This window comes from Oncorhynchus masou, chromosome 28, assembly GCF_036934945.1.
Source record: "Oncorhynchus masou masou isolate Uvic2021 chromosome 28, UVic_Omas_1.1, whole genome shotgun sequence".
Taxonomy (NCBI): Eukaryota; Metazoa; Chordata; class Actinopteri; order Salmoniformes; family Salmonidae; genus Oncorhynchus; species Oncorhynchus masou.
In genome coordinates, this window is record NC_088239.1 from 47,626,488 (window position 1) to 47,643,684 (window position 17,197).

Below are 17,197 nucleotides of genomic sequence, written 5' to 3' on the forward strand. Positions count from 1 at the left end.
GAGAATGACGAGAGTGAGAGAAATGCGGGGTGATTCTGTGTGGGGGTTTCTCTTCTCACCTCATAATCTCATTGCAGCTTCTTGTGGTGGGAAATTGAACAGTAATTGGCAGACATTAACCAGGTTTCCATCCAACATTTTTATGTAAGTAAAGTACATGTCGGATAAAAAATGTTACGACAGGCCTGATGGAAACAGCAAATTTGCCTGTGAAGTTTCCAAATGTAGACAAACCGAAATACACTAGAGAAGGTGGGGTCTTTTGTTGGTAACATTTATTATGTGATAAATGGCGGTGGAAATGCTTTTATGCATAAATATTGATATGGCATCATATCGAAGTAAACTTGGAGTCACGCGATGATATGTGGTGTGGTCCTCCCACTACGACTCGAGAAACCATACAGTTTATTAGGATACAGATTAAATACATTTTGAACTTCACAGGGTGGTGAAAGTTTACAGTGATGAGTTTGATGCTCCTTTCCAATAAATATTGAGGGACTTATTCTGATGACATGATCGAAGCTTGGCTGCTGTTTGACAAATATATCTAATCTCACTTTTTTGTACATATTAATCTCATCATTTAGGCTATACCCGTACTGTATCTGCGAGATGTTGGCTAGAGCGGGCACATTCACCATAAAATGGAACATTTTCAGTGACAAAACCATCAGAAGAGTTCAAAATGTGATGGAAACCCATTTAACTTGTCGTTTTTATCCGGTACATGGGAATTTACCGCTAAAGTGTTTTTTTTTCTGTACACAACGTCATCACGCACAGCCTTTTATCTGCAACAAGTCAATTTGATGGAAACACATCTATGGTTGGAAAATGCTCATTGTTTTCGTGCAGATTTCACAATGTTTGCATGAAAATCTGTCACCAACTGGATGGAAACCTAGATAGTGAGCATGACATGATCACAGTGCTGGCTGGCTGGCTGGCTGGCTGGCTGGCTGGCTCACTCACTCACTCACTCACTCCCCCCCCCCCATTGGCATTGTCTTTTATCCAAATGTTAAAAGTACCTCCTTTTGGCCGCAGAGACAACATGTTGCCATTTTGAAGCAAAAGTCCTACAATTCTACACCTTTTGCCATGGGCCATGGGGCAGATATAAATTGTTTCAGTTCTTAAGCTAGTTTCCTGAAATTCTGTACATTATTTGATGGGGCTGAGAGAATATTTTTGTTTGTTTAAAGCAAATTTCCTGCAGTTCCAGACATTTTGCCATGGCCTATGCCATGTTCTTTTGGCATCTGAGTGACTCAAACATTATAACAACATCAATGGGGGCCACCAGGCCGTGACATTTTTACATTTTTGGAATCTCCCTGACTGTCTAGTTTATTTTTGTGATTGTTAGTTCTCATTGATGATCTTATTTAAAAACATATATTGCTCCACATTTTTTTCTACATACTTTACATCTGGTTTCAGTGGTTTTAGTTTACCATGAAAACCTGTTTACTTTTGATGATTATTAGTGGTGGTCTGGTGCTGCTAAATGAATATAGGGGAAACACTGAGGACAGAGCGAGAGAGAGAGAGAGAGAGAGAGAGAGAGAGAGATGGAGAGATAATTCAAATGCAGATGTCGGGTTGATCTAACAGGTGTTTTGCGCCATGTCTCCCTCACTCACTGTCATCGTAGGATGTTAACAGTGTGATGCAGGGACAGCTTCTCTCAGACGCGTGAATATACTATCGGTGTTGCCTGCCCCCCCCCCCCCCCCCATACACACACAGACACACACAGCCTTCTGATCCTGTTAGCTTCAGGGCTGGCTCTGATACACTGGTAATTAGACTGTCAATCAAAGTGTGAAAGTTTATATGTGTGTGTCTTTGTTTCTCTGTGAGTACCAGAAGTCCTCACAATGATAGTCAAACAAATGTGTGTGTGTGACCTGTAGTTTGGAGGTCGACCGATTTCTGATATTTTCAACACCGATAACCGATTATTGGAGGACCAAAAAAAACGATACCGATTAATCGGCCAATTTTTATGTGTATATATATTTGTAATAATAATTACAACAATACTGAATGAACACTTTTTTTTATTTTAACTTAATGTAATACATAAATACAATCAATTTAGTCTCAAATAAATAATGAAACATGTTCAATTTGGTTTAAATAATGCAAAAACACAGTGTTGTAAAAGTGCAATATGTGCCATGTAAACGTTTCACTTCCTTGCTCAGAACATGAGAACATATGAAAGCTGGTGGTTCCTTTTAACATGAGTCTTCAACATTCCCAGTTAAGAAGTTTTAAGTTGTTGTTATAATAGGAATTATAGGACTATTTCTCTCTATACCATTTGTATTTCATATACTTTTGACTATTGGATGTTCTTACAGGCACTATCGTATTGCCAGCCTAATCTCGGGAGTTGATAGGCTTGAAGTTATTAACAGCGCTGTGCTTCAAGCATTGCGAAGAGCTGCTGGCAAACGCAGGAAAGTGCTGTTTGAATGAATGCTTACGAGCCTGCTGCTGCCTAACACTGCTCAGTCAGACTGCTCTATCAAATATCAAATCATAGACCTAATTATAATATAATAAACACACAGAAATAAGAGCCTTAAGTCGTTCACATGGTCAAATCCGGAAACTACCATTTCGAAAACAAAATGTTTATTCTTTCAGTGAAATACGGAACCGTTCCGTATTTTATCGAATGGGTGGCAACCCTAAATCTAAATATTGCTGTTACATTGCACAACCTTCAATGTTATGTCAGAATTATGTAAAAGTCTGGCAAATTAATTACGGTCTTTGTTAGGAAGAAATGGTCTTCACACAGTTCTGTAAGAGCCAGGTGGCCCAAACTGCTGCATATACCCTAACTCTGCTTGCACTGAACGCAAGAGAAGTGACACAATTTCCCGAGTTAAAATTGCCTGCTAACATGAATTTCTTTTAACTAAATATACAGGTTAAAAAAATATACTTGTGTATTGATTTGATGTTTATGGTTAGGTACATTGGTGCAATGATTGTGCTTTTATTGCAAATGCACTTTTGTTAAACCCGTTTGGTGAAGTAGGCTGTGATTTAAAGTTAAATTAACAGGCACCGCATTGATTATATGCAACGCAGGACAAGCTAGTTAAACTAGTAATATCATCAACCATGAGTAGTTAACTAGTGATTGTGTTAAGATTGATAGTTTTTATAAGATAAGTTTAATGCTAGCGAGCATTTCAGTCTCCTGAGGGGGAAAAGATGTTGTCATGCCCTCTTCATGACTGTCTGCGTGTGTTTGGGCCATGATAGTTTGTTGATGATGTGGACACCAAGGAACTTGAAACTCTCGACCCGCTCCACTACAGCCCCGTCGATGTTAACGTGGGCCTGTTTGGCCCGCCTTTTCCTGTAGTCCACAATCAGCTCCTTTGTCTTGCTCACATTGAGGGAGAGGTTGTTGTCCTGTCACCACACTGCCAGGTCTCTGACCTCCTCCCTATAGGCTGTTTCATTGTTGTCAGTGATCAGGCCTACCAATGTCGTGTCATCTGCAAACTTAATAATAGTGTTGGAGTCATGTTTGGCCACGCAGTCGTGGGTGAGCAGGGAGTACAGGAGGAGACTAAGTACACACCCCTGAGGGGCCCCAGTATTGAGGATCAGCGTGGCAGACGTGTTGTTGCCTACCCTTACCACATGGTGGCGGTCCGTCAGGAAGTCCAGGGTCCAGTTGCATAGGGAGGTATTTAGTCCTAGGGTCCTTAGCTTCGTGATGAGCTTCGTGGGCACCATGGTGTTGAACGCTGAGCTGTAGTCAGTAAACAGCATTCTCACATAGGTGTTCCTTTTGTCCAGGTGGGAAAGGGCAGTGTGGAGTGCGATTGAGATTGCGTCATCTGTGGATATGTTGGGGCGGTATGCAAATTGGAGTGGTCTAGGGTATCCGGGAGGATGCTGTTGATGTGAGCCATGATCAGTCTTCCAAAGCACTTCATGGCTACCGACATGAGCGCTACGGGGTGGTAATCATTTAGGCAGGTTACCTTCACTTCCTTGGGCACAAGGACTATGGTGGTCTGCTTGAAACATGTAGGTATTACAAGCTCGGTCAGGGAGAGGTTGAAAATGTCAGTGAAGACACTCGGTCCGCCCATGCTTTGAGTACACGTCCTGGTAATACGTCGGCCCCCAAGGCTTTGTGAATGTTGGCCTTTTAAGTCTTGCTCACATCGGCTACCGTGAGCATTATCACACAGCTGGTGCTCTCATGCATTCTTCAGTGTTGCTTGCCTCAAAGAGAGCATAAAAGGTAAAAAGTCTGGTAGGCTCGCGTCACTGGGCAGCTCGTGTCTGGGTTTACCTTTGTAGTCCATAAAAGTTTTCAAGCCCTGCCACATCCGATCAGCATCAGATCAGGTGTAGTAGGATTCAATCTTAATCCTGGGTTGACGCTTTGCTAGTTTGATTGTTTTCCTGAGGGCATAGCGGGATCTCTTATAAGCGTCGAGATTAAATCAAATCAAATTTTATTTGTCACATACACATGGTTAGCAGATGTTAATGCGAGTGTAGCGAAATGCTTGTGCTTCTAGTTCCGACAATGCAGTAATAACCAACAAGTAATCTAGCTAACAATTCCAAAACTACTACCTTATAGACACAAGTGTAAGGGGATAAACACTTCCGGCGCCGACAGAGATGGCCGCCTCGCTTCGCGTTCCTAGGAAACTATGCAGTTTTTTGTTTTTTTACTTGTTATTTCTTACATTAGTAACCCAGGTCATCTTAGGTTTCATTACATACAGCCGAGAAGAACTACTGTATATAAGATCAGCGTCAACTCACCATCAGTACGACCAAGAATATGTTTTTCGCGACGCGGATCCTGTGTTCTGCCTTACAAACAGGACAACGGAATGGATCGCATGCAGCGACCCCAAAAACGACTCCGAAAAAGAGGGAAACGGAGCGGTCTTCTGGTCAGACTACGGAGACGGGCACATCGTGCCCCACTTCCTAGCATTCTTCTTGCCAATGTCCAGTCTCTTGACAACAAGGTTGATGAAATCCGAGCAAGGGTAGCATTCCAGAGGGACATCAGAGACTGTAACGTTCTGTGCTTCACGGAAACATGGCTCACTGGAGAGACGCTATCCGATGCGTTGCAGCCAACGGGTTTCTCCACGCATCGCGCCGACAGAAACAAACACCTTTCTGGTAAGAAGAGGGGTGGGGGTGTATGCCTTATGGCTAACGAGGCATGGTGCGATGAAAGAAACATACAGGAACTCAAATCCTTCTGTTCACCTGATTTAGAATTCCTCACAATCAAATGTAGACCGCATTACCTACGAAGAGAATTCTCTTCGATTATAATCACAGCCGTATATATCCCCCCCCAAGCAGACACATCGATGGCTCTGAACAAACTTTATTTAACTCTTTGCAAACTGGAAACCATTTATCCGGAGGCTGCATTCATCGTTGTTGGGGATTTTAACAAGGCTAATCTGAAAACAAGACTCCCTAAATTGTATCAGCATATCGATTGCGCAACCAGGGGCGGAAAAACCTTGGATCACTGTTACTCTAACTTCAGGAACGCATATAAGGCCCTGCCCCGCCCCCTTTCGGAAAAGCTGACAACGACTCCATTTTGCTGATACCTGCCTACAGACAAAAGCTAAAAAAAGAAGCTCCCACGCTGAGGTCTGTCCAACGCTGGTCCGACCAAGCTGACTCCACACTCCAAGACTGCTTCCATCACGTGGACTGGGACATGTTTCGTATTGCGTCAAATAACAACATTGACGAATACGCTGATTCGGTGTGCGAGAATATGTTCAACGTGCGTTGAAGATCTTCAACGTGCGTTGAAGATGTCGTTCCCATAGCAGCGATTAAAACATTCCCTAACCAGAAACCTTGGATTGATGGCAGCATTCGTGTGAAACTGAAAGCGCGAACCACTGCTTTCAATCAGGGCAAGGTGTCTGGTAACATGACTGAATACAAACAATGCAGCTATTCCCTCCGTAAGGCTATCAAACAAGCTAAGCGTCAGTACAGAGACAAAGTAGAATCCCAATTCAACGGCTCAGACACAAGAGGCATGTGGCAGGGTCTACAGTCAATCACGGACTACAGGAAGATATCCAGCCCAGTCACGGACCAGGATGTCTTTCTCCCAGGCAGACTAAATAACTTTTTTGCCCGCTTTGAGGACAATACAGTGCCACTGACACTGCCTGCAAGGGAAAAAGGCGGTCTCTCCTTCACTGCAGCCGAGGTGAGTAAAACATTTAAACGTGTTAACCCTCGCAAGGCTGCAGGCCCAGACGGCATCCCCAGCCGCGCCCTCAGAGCATGCGCAGACCAGCTGGCTGGTGTGTTTACGGACATATTCAATCAATCCCTATACCAGTCTGTTGTTCCCACATGCTTCAAGAGGGCCACCATCGTTCCTGTTCCCAAGAAAGTGCTTTGAGAGACTAGTCAAGGACCATATCACCTCCACCCTACCTGACACCCTAGACCCACTCCAATTTGCTTACCGCTCAAATAGGTCCACAGACGATGCAATCTCAACCACACTGCACACTGCCCTAACCCATCTGGACAAGAGGAATACCTATGTGAGAATGCTGTTCATCGACTACAGCTCGGCATTCAACACCATAGTACCCTCCAAGCTCGAGACCCTGGGTCTCGACCCCGCCCTGTGCAACTGGGTACTGGACTTCCTGACGGGCCGCCCCAGGTGGTGAGGGTAGGTAACAACATCTCCTCCCCGCTGATCCTCAACACTGGGGCCCCACAAGGGTGCGTTCTGAGCCCTCTCCTGTACTCCCTGTTCACCCACGACTGCGTGGCCACGCACACCTCCAACTCAATCATCAAGTTTGCGGACGACACAACAGTGGACACATCAAGTGGACTTGATTACCAACAACGACGAGACGGCCTACAGGGAGGAGGTGAGGGCCCTCGGAGTGTGGTGTCAGGAAAATAACCTCACACTCAACGTCAACAAAACTAAGGAGATGATTGTGGACTTCAGGAAACAGCAGAGGGAACACCCCCCTATCTACATCGATGGAACAGTAGTGGAGAGAGTAGCAAGTTTTAAGTTCCTCGGCATACACATCACAGACAAACTGAATTGGTCCACTCACACAGACAGCATCGTGAAGAAGGCGCAGCAGCGCCTCTTCAACCTCAGGAGGCTGAAGAAATTCGGCTTGTCACCAAAAGCACTCACAAACTTCTACAGATGCACAATCGAGAGCATCCTGGCGGGCTGTATCACCGCCTGGTACGGCAACTGCTCCGCCCTCAACCGTAAGGCTCTCCAGAGGGTAGTGAGGTCTGCACAACGCATCATCGGGGGCAAACTACCTGCCCTCCAGGACACCTACACCACCCGATGTTACAGGAAGGCCATAAAGATCATCAAGGACATCTACCACCCGAGCCACTGCCTGTTCACCCCGCTATCATCCAGAAGGCGAGGTCAGTACAGGTGCATCAAAGCTGGGACCGAGAGACTGAAAAACAGCTTCTATCTCAAGGCCATCAGACTGTTAAACAGCCACCACTAACATTGAGTGGCTGCTGCCTACACACTGACACTGACTCAACTCCAGCCACTTTAATAATGGGAATTGATGGGAAATGATGTAAATATATCACTAGCCACTTTAAACAATGCTACCTTATATAATGTTACTTACCCTACATTATTCATCTCATATGCATACGTATATACTGTACTCTATATCATCGACTGCATCCTTATGTAATACATGTATCACTAGCCACTTTAACTATGCCACTTTGTTTACATACTCATCTCACATGTATATACTGTACTCGATACCATCTACTGTATCTTGCCTATGCTGCTCTGTACCATCACTCATTCATATATCCTTATGTACATATTCTTTATCCCCTTACACTGTGTATAAAACAAGAGATTAGGAATTGTTAGTTAGATTACTTGTTGGTTATTACTGCATTGTCGGAACTAGAAGCACAAGCATTTCACTACACTCGCATTAACATCTGCTAACCATGTGTACGTGACAAATAAAATTTGATTTGATTTGATTTGAAGAATACGTACATAAAGATATATGAATGTGTGATGGTACAGAGCGGCATAGGCAAGATACAGTAGATGGTATTGAGTACAGTATATACATATGAGATGAGTATGTAAACAAAGTGGCATAGTTTAAAGTGGCTAGTGATACATGTATTACATAAAGATGCAGTAGATGATATAGAGTACAGTATATACGTATACATATGAGATGAATAATGTAGGGTATGTAAACATTATATTAGGTAGCATTGTTTAAAGTGGCTAGTGATATATTTTACATAATTTCCCATCAATTCCCATTATTAAAGTGGCTGGAGTTGAGTCAATGTGTTGGCAGCAGCCACTCAATGTTAGTGGTGGCTGTTTAACAGTCTGATGGCCTTGAGATAGAAGCTGTTTTTCAGTCTCTCGGTCCCAGCTTTGATGCACCTGTACTGACCTCGCCTTCTGGATGATAGCAGGGTGAACAGGCAGTGGCTCGGGTGGTTGTTGTCCTTGATGATCTTTGTGGCCTTCCTGTGACATCGGGTGGTGTAGGTGTCCTGGAGGGCAGGTAGTTTGCCCCCGGTGATGCGTTGTGCAGACCTCACTACCCTCTGGAGAGCCTTACGGTTGTGGGCGCAGCAGTTGCCGTACCAGGCGGTGATACAGCCCGACAGGATACTCTAGATTGTGCATCTGTAGAAGTATGTGAGTGCTTTTGGTGACAAGCCGAATTTCTTCAGCCTCCTGAGGTTGAAGATGCGCTGCTGCGCCTTCTTCACGATTACTCATCTCATATGTATATACTGTACTCGATACCATCTACTACATCTTGCCTATGTTGTTCTGTACCATCACTCATTCATATATCTTTATGTACATATTCTTGATCCCTTTACACTTGTGTGTATAAGGTAGTAGTTGTGGAATTGTTAGATTAGATTACTCGTTGGTTATTACTGCATTGTCGGAACTAGAAGCACAAGCATTTCGCTACACTTGCATTAACTTCTTGAAACTCCCCATCCCGGATCCGGGTTTGTGACTAAAGCCTCAGGCTCATTAGCATAACGCAACGTTAACGATTTCTGAAAACTGAAAATCACAAATAAAATGAAAATAATGCGTCTGCTCTCAAGCTTAGCCTTTTCTTAACAACACTGTCATCTCAGATTTTCAAAATATGCTTTTGAACCATAGAAATTGACTAATTTGTGTAAGAGTATGCAAAGCTAGCATAGCATTTTGAGTAGCATTTAGCACGCAACATTTTCACAAAACCAGATAACCAAATAAATAAAATCATTTACCTTTGAAGAGCTTCTGATGTTTTCAATGAGGAGACTCTCAGTTACATACCAAATGCGCAGTTTTTCCTGAAAGCGTCTGTGTGTAGGAGAAATCGTTCCGTTTTCTACATTGCGTCTGGCTACCGAAACGAACCGAAAATTCAGTCACCTACAACGTAAAACTTTTTCCGGATTAACTACATAATATCGACAAACATGGCAAACGTTGTTTGGAATCAATCCTCAAGGGTTTTTTTCACATATCTCTTCATTGATATGCAGTTCGTGGAAGCTTGCTTTCCTCTCTGTATCGCATGGAAAAATACTGGCAGGTGACTTTTGCGCACCAATTTCGGCGCAGGACACCGGGCGGACACCTGGTAAATGTGGTCTCTTATGGTCAATCTTCCAATGATCTGCCCACAAATACGTCACAATGCTGCAGACACCTTGGGGAAACGACAGAAAGGGTTGACTCACTCCTCTCGCATTCACAGCCATATAAGGAGACAATGGAAAACAGAGCCTCAAAAATCCTTGTCATTTCCTGGATGCCATCTCATCTTGGTTTTGCCTGAAGCTCACGTTCTAGGGCACGCACAGAGAATATCTTGGTATTTCTGGACACGTCAGAGTGTTTTCTTTCGAATGGTATCAATTATATGCATAGTCGAGCATCTTTTTGTGACAAAATATCTTGTTTAAAACGGGAACGTTTTTCATCCAAAAATTAAATAGCGCCCCCATAGATGTAAGAGGTTAACATCTGCTAACCATGTGTATGTGACAAATAAAATTTGATTTGATTAGATAAATGGATAGCTATGAATAATATAGATGAGATCTCTTTTGGTAGATAGTGTGGTCTACCTTTTATTATAAGGTACTCTTTGATATTAGACATCACGCACCAGTTCTTATTGACAAATAGACACACTCCCCACCCCTCATCTTACCAGACGTAGCGTCTCTGTTTTGCCGGTGCATGGAAAATCCCGCCAGCTCTATATTATCTGTGTCATCATTCAGCCACGACATAAGATATTACAGTTTTAATGCCCCTTCGGTAGGAAAATTTAGATCGTAGGTCATTGATTTTATTTTCCAATGATTGCACTTTGGCCAATAGAACGGATGGCAGTGGAGGTTTACTCGCTCGCCTACAAATTCTCAGAAGGCAGCCTGACTTCCACCCCCTTTTTCTCTCTTTTCTTCATGCAAATTATGGGGATTTGGGCCTGTTCCCGAGAAAGCAGTATATCATTCACGTCGGACAAAACTGGTTGAATGGCTATTTCTTTTCTTCTTCTACGCACCTGCAACTTACCACAGGTGAGATCAATTACATAACTCTATACAGATGCAAAGATTGGTAACAGAATGATGGTGTGTGCTGTTGGTGTCATCATTCTATCAATCTTTGCATCTAATAATCCAAAACACAACCAAAACAAGCTGCAAATGCATCCAACAAGTGTGTAAAGTCACAAGCTTGATGTAGTCATTGTGCGCTGGGAATATGGGACCAAATACTAATCTTTTGACTACTTTAATACACTATTTAATACAATTTTGTCCAAATAATCATAACTTCTTCAAAGGGGGGGGGGGGAATAGATATATAAAGTGCTTTGTGTACTGTCACCTCATATGAAACATTTGATATCAAATACAAAATGCTAGAGTATAGAGCCACATTTAAAATGTTAGCTTCTCTGTCCAAATACATACAGTGGGGCAAAAAAGTATTTAGTCAGCCACCAATTGTGCAAGTTCTCCCACTTAAAAAGATGAGAGAGGCCTGTAATTTTCATCATAGGTACACTTCAACTATGACAGACAAAATGAGAAGAAAAAAATCCAGAAAATCACATTGTAGGATTTTTAATGAATTTATTTGCAAACTATGGTGGAAAATAAAGCCACTTTGACACACACACTCGTTTATTCCCCATGTGACCCAAAGCAATTCCCTTCTTTTCTCTGTCCTTTTTATCTAGCCTTAGATAGCCCGTCTCATTCCCCTGCTTCTCTCAGACGCATAATACACTACTGGCATTCCCTGCTCCCCTCAAACATACACACACACACAGCCTTCTGATCCTGTCAGCAGCTGGGCTGGCTCTGTTACACTGGTAATTAGACTGTCAATCAAAGCATGAACATTTATATGTGTGTGTCTTTGTTTCTCTGTGGTACCAGAAGTCCTCACAATGATAGTCAAACAAGAAAACCTTGGACAAGTGGGGACATTTCACCGGTCAACACAAGGAAAAAGGCTATTTTAGGGTTAGGGGTAGGTTTAGTTTTAGGGTTTGGGGTTAAGGTTAATGTTCGGAAAATAGGATTTTGAATGGGAATGCATTTTTGGGGTCCCCACAAGGATAGTAAAACAAATGTGTGGGTGTGTGTGACCTGTATCTGTAGTTTGAAGGGAGAACACACTCACTCACACTCAGAGCAGTTACAGATGTGGTGAAATATATTGGCACCCTTGCACTTTAAAATGGAGAAGAATGTTTCTTTTTTTTCTCTTTTCAAAACTGGTTGAATGGCGATTTGTTTTTTTTTATCTTGTAGGCACCTGCAACTTACCACAATTGAGATCAATTACATAACTCTATGCACAAGGACCACTTTTATCCATTTCCACAGAAACACATTTACTTGAACAACAATGCAGATGCAGAGATTGGTAACAGAAAGATGGCTGGTGCCATCATCCTCCCAAACTTTCCATCTAATAATCCAAAACACAACCAAAACAAGCTGCACATGCATTCAACAACTGTGTAGAGTCACAAGCTTGATGTAGGCATTGTGTGCTGGGAATATGTTTTGCTTGATAAAGTTCATATTTATATTTTTTTAAATCTCAGTATACATTGTCGCGTTACGTTCACTAGTTCCAAAAACATCCGGTGATATTGCGGTGATTGGGGACACTGCCCTGTGTAGGGTGCCGTCTTTCGGTTGGGACGTTAAATGGGTGTCCTGACTCTCTGAGGTCATTAAAGATCCCATGGCACTTATCGTAAGATTAGGGGTGTTAACCCCGGTGTCCTGGCTAAATTCCCAATCTGGCCCTCAAACCATCACGGGCACCTAATAATCCCCAGTTTACAATTGGTTCATTCATCCCCCTCCTCTCCCCTGCAAATGAGAACGTGTTCTCAGTTAACTTACCTGGTAAAATAATGGATAAATGAAAAAAATATTTAAAAAATTGCAGAAAGCCACATCATTTTACAGAAATACTCATTATAAATGTTGATAAATACAATTGTTAGACATGGAAATATAGATATACCTCTCCTTAATGCAACCACTGTGTCAGATTTCAAAAAAACTTTAAGTAAAAAGCAAACAATCCAATAATCTGAGACGGCGCTCAGAAAATAAATAAAATTATCTGCCATGTTGAAGTCAACAGAAATCAGAAATCACATTATAAATATTCCCTTACCTTTGACGATCTTCATCGGAATATACTCCCAGGAATCCTAGTTCCACAATAAATGCTTGATTTGTTCGATAATGTCCATTATTTATGTCCGAGTAGTTACTTTTGTTAGCGCGTTTAGTACACAAATCCAAACGCTCGTGCAGGTCCAGCCGAACTTCAGACGAAAACTTCAAAAAGTTATATTACAGGTCGAGGAAACTTGTCAAACTAAGTATAGAATCAATCTTTAGGATGTTGTTATCATAAATCTTCAATAAAGTTCCAACCGGAGAATTCCTATGTCTGTAGAGAAGCCATGGAACGCAGGTTGCTAACATGTAAAATGCACGTGACCAGGACCCTTCTCTCTGCCAGACCACTGACTCAAAGAGCTCCCATCCGGCTCCACAACACAGTAGAAGCCTCATTCAAGTTTCTAAAGACGGTTGACATCTAGTGGAAGCCCTAGGAAGTGCAACTTTATCCATATCCCATTGTGTATTCAATAGGGGCTGGGTTGAAAATCGACCAACCTCAGATTTCCCACTTCCTGCCTGGATTTCTTCTCAGGTTTTTGCCTGCCATATGAGTTATGTTATACTCACAGACATCATTCAAACAGTTTTAGAAACTTCAGAGTGTTTTCTATCCAATGCTGAATAATATGCATATATTAGCAACTGGGACTGAGGAGCAGGCCGTTGACTCTGGGCACCTTTCATCCAAGCTACTCAATACTGCCCCTGTAGCCATAAGAAGTTAAATCGTTTTTGTGGTAAACCGTGGGGTGTTGGGTTGAGTGTGCAGAGATTGACAAAGAGACAGGGAGGCTTTAGTCCGCAAAAACAACTTTACTAAGTCAGAAAATAAATATATCAAGGAAATAACTTAGGTTTTGCTCGGTCTTCCTTCTCTCTCTTAACTGGTGCCTGTCTCTCTCCCTCTCTCCCACAGTACACACAATACCCCATAATGACAAAGCAAAAACAGGTTTTTCTAAATTTTAGCAAATTTTGTAAAAATCAAAACCTGAAATATCACATTTACATAAGTATTCAGACTCTTTACTCAGTACTTTATCAAATCACCTTTGGCATTGATTACAGCCTCGGGTCTTCTTGGGTATGATGCTGCAAGCTTGGCACAGCTGTACAGTCGTGGCCAAAAGTTTTGAGAATGACACATATTAATTTCCACAAAGTTTGCTGCTTCAGTGTCTTTAGATTTTTTTGTCAGATGTTACTAATGAATACTGAAGTATAATTACAAGCATTTCATAAGTGTCAAAGGCTTTTATTGACAATTACATGAAGTTGATGCAAAGAGTCAATATTTGCAGTGTAGACCCTTTTTTTTTGCAATCCGCCCTGCAATCCGCCCTGGCATGCTGTCATTTAACTTCTGGGCCACTTCCTGACTGATGGCAGCCCATTCTTGCATAATCAATGCTTGGAGTTTGTCAGAATTTGTGGGGTTTTGTTTGTCCACACGCCTCTTGAGGATTGACCACAAGTTCTCAATAGGACTAAGGTCTGGGGAGTTTCCTGGCCATGGACCCAAAATATCGATGTTTTGTTCCCCGACTTTTGCCTTATGGCAAGGTGCTCCATCATGCTGGAAAAGGCATTGTTCATCACCAAACTGTTCCTGGATGGTTGGGAGAAGTTGCTCTCGGAGGATGTGTTGGTACCATTCTTTATTCATGCAGTGTTCTTAGGCAAAATTGTGAGTGGGCCCACTCCCTTGACTGACAAGCAACCCCACACATGAATGGTCTAAGGATGTTTTACTGTTTTTTTTGTTTTTGTTTTTTGCTTTGTCATTATGGGGTATTGTGTGCAGATTTTTTTATTTAATACATTTTAGAATAAGGCTGTACCGTAACAAAATGGGGAAAAAATCAAGGGGTCTGAATACTTACCTGTATATGAAGTGCTTTCACTTCAAAACATAAAAACAGATATGTATGAAAATATCCTAAAATAACAGGTGACATTTTGTACTGTCGCCTCATATGAAACATTTGATCTCAAACAAGAGGCTATTTTTAACTTTGAAGTAAAAAATCTGAATTTCAGAATTTCAGTTTAGATGTTTTAGATGTGCAGTTGTAAATCAAACAAATACATTTGTGAACAAAGAAACAGTGAATTGTGGAAGGGTGCCAATATATTTGACTCCATCTGTACTGTGTTAGTCCACTCATTGGTCTTCTCCAATTTGTAAGTTGCTCTGGATAAGAGCGTCTGCTAAATGACTTAAATGTAATGTAAATGTCCTATGATTTATTCACATTTAATCATCGTATGAATCACAGTGTATTGTATTCAGCAGTGTATTGTATTCAGCAGTATTGTATTGTATTGTATTCAACAAGCAGTGTATTCCAATGCTTGTTGTTGTTATTTGTCTCTAATGCTAACACAGTATAGACAGTCATTCATTCTCAGACTGAGTAACTCTATGTTGGTCTCAGCTGCAATTGGTTTCAATACACTGTGTCGTTTTACTGCACTAAGTTAATGGGGAGATGTATTGGTGTGGTGAAGCAGTAAGAAGGTGAGTTGTGGTAGATATTAAGCTATGCACCATGTACCAGTGTTGTGTCTCTCAGCTGACGCACAGTTCCTGTCTCACACACATCAACCTGTCATCTGTCTGCGCTGCATGCTCTTTCTTATCTCCTCTCTTTCTCTTATTCATTTTCTCTCATGCTTTCCCTCTCTCCCACCTCTCTCTCCCCTTGCCTCCCTCTCTTTCTTCCCCTTTCTCTCACATCTTCTCTCCCGGTTTCCCCCCTCCTCTCTCATGTCCTTCTCTCCCTCTCTCTCTCTCTCTGTCTCTATTGCTTTGCCATCTGTTCTTGATTAATGGGAGCGGTAATTGAAGCATCTTGTTCATCCAGCGCGCATCCTCTGCGCGCGCACACACACACACACACATCTCTCATCTCCTTGCAGGTCTGGTATGAATCTGCTGGACCCCGGCAACAGTCTGCTTCTACCTGAACTGTCCCTCCAGCAGGTGGGCTTGTGGGGTAGAGGGGATATAGCTATGTCACATACGGAAGTAGGGGTTCTGGGGGAGCTGCCAGACATGCTAATAGACTTACTGACAGATCGGAGGGGGAGGGAGGAGGGATCCAGACTACCTGCTGTCAGGAAGAGTCTGTCTGATTTTGTGAATTTGGTACATTATAGTATTGGTGTGCTGTTTTCAGTATACACACACACACACACACACACACACACACACACACACACACACACACACACACACACACACACACACACACACAGAGTCAGTAGCAGTAGTCCTGCAGTGCTAATTGTTTCCTGTGATCTCCTTTCTCTCAACAGTATTATTATAACTATTACAATCTTGTTAAAAATATAAATGTTATTAGTTATTTAATTCCTTTCTTTTTATGCATACAAAAATAGTTTAATACGTGTACAATCTATTTTACCAAATGAGAGCTCAAAATGAGAGGATGACTAGCTATTGAATGTCCAGTATATCTAATATTTCCCTCTCTTTCCCCCTAACTTCTTCTCCCTCTTCCCCTCTCTTCCCCTAACTTCTTCTCCCTCTTCCCCTGTCCTTCTCCCTAACTTCTTCTCCCTCTTCCCCTCTCTTACCCCCTAACTTCTTCTCCCTCTTCCCCTCTCTTTCCCCCTAACTTCTTCTCCCTCTTCCCCTCTCTTTCCCCCTAACTTCTTCTCCCTCTTCCCCTCTCTTTCCCCCTAACTTCTCCCTCTTCCCCTCTCTTTCCCCCTAACTTCTTCTCCCTCTTCCCCTCTCTTTCCCCCTAACTTCTTCTCCCTCTTCCCCTCTCTTTCCTCCTAACTTCTTCTCCCTCTTCCCCCTCTCTTTCCCCCTAACTTCTTCTCCCTCTTCCCCTCTCTTTCCCCCTAACTTCTTCTCCCTCTTCCCCTCTCTTTCCCCTTAACTTCTTCTCCCTCTTCCCCCCTCTCTTTCCCCCTAACTTCTTCTCCCTCTTCCCCTCTCTTTCCCCCTAACTTCTTCTCCCTCTTCCCCTCTACTTCTCCCTAACTTCTTCTCCCTCTTCCCCTCTCTTTCCCCCTAACTTCTTCTCCCTCTTCCCCTCTCTTTCCTCCTAACTTCTTCTCCCTCTTCCCCTCTCTTTCCCCTTAACTTCTTCTCCCTCTTCCCCTCTCTTTCCCCCTAACTTCTTCTCCCTCTTCCCCTCTCTTTCCCCCTAACTTCTTCTCCCTCTTCCCCTCTACTTCTCCCTAACTTCTTCTCCCTCTTCCCCTCTCTTTCCCCCTAACTTCTTCTCCCTCATCCCCTCTCTTTCCCCCTAACTTCTTCTCCCTCTTCCCCTCTCTTTCCCCTTAACTTCTTCTCCCTCTTCCCCTC

At 42.7% G+C, this 17,197-nt stretch overlaps 1 protein-coding gene across 3 annotated transcripts in view; it reads left to right on the plus strand.

Moving 5' to 3' along the window:
• The window catches only part of LOC135517726 (tetratricopeptide repeat protein 28-like), a 105,145-nt gene that overhangs the window by 35,491 nt on the left and 52,457 nt on the right, over positions 1-17,197 (plus strand). The window lies entirely within an intron of this gene.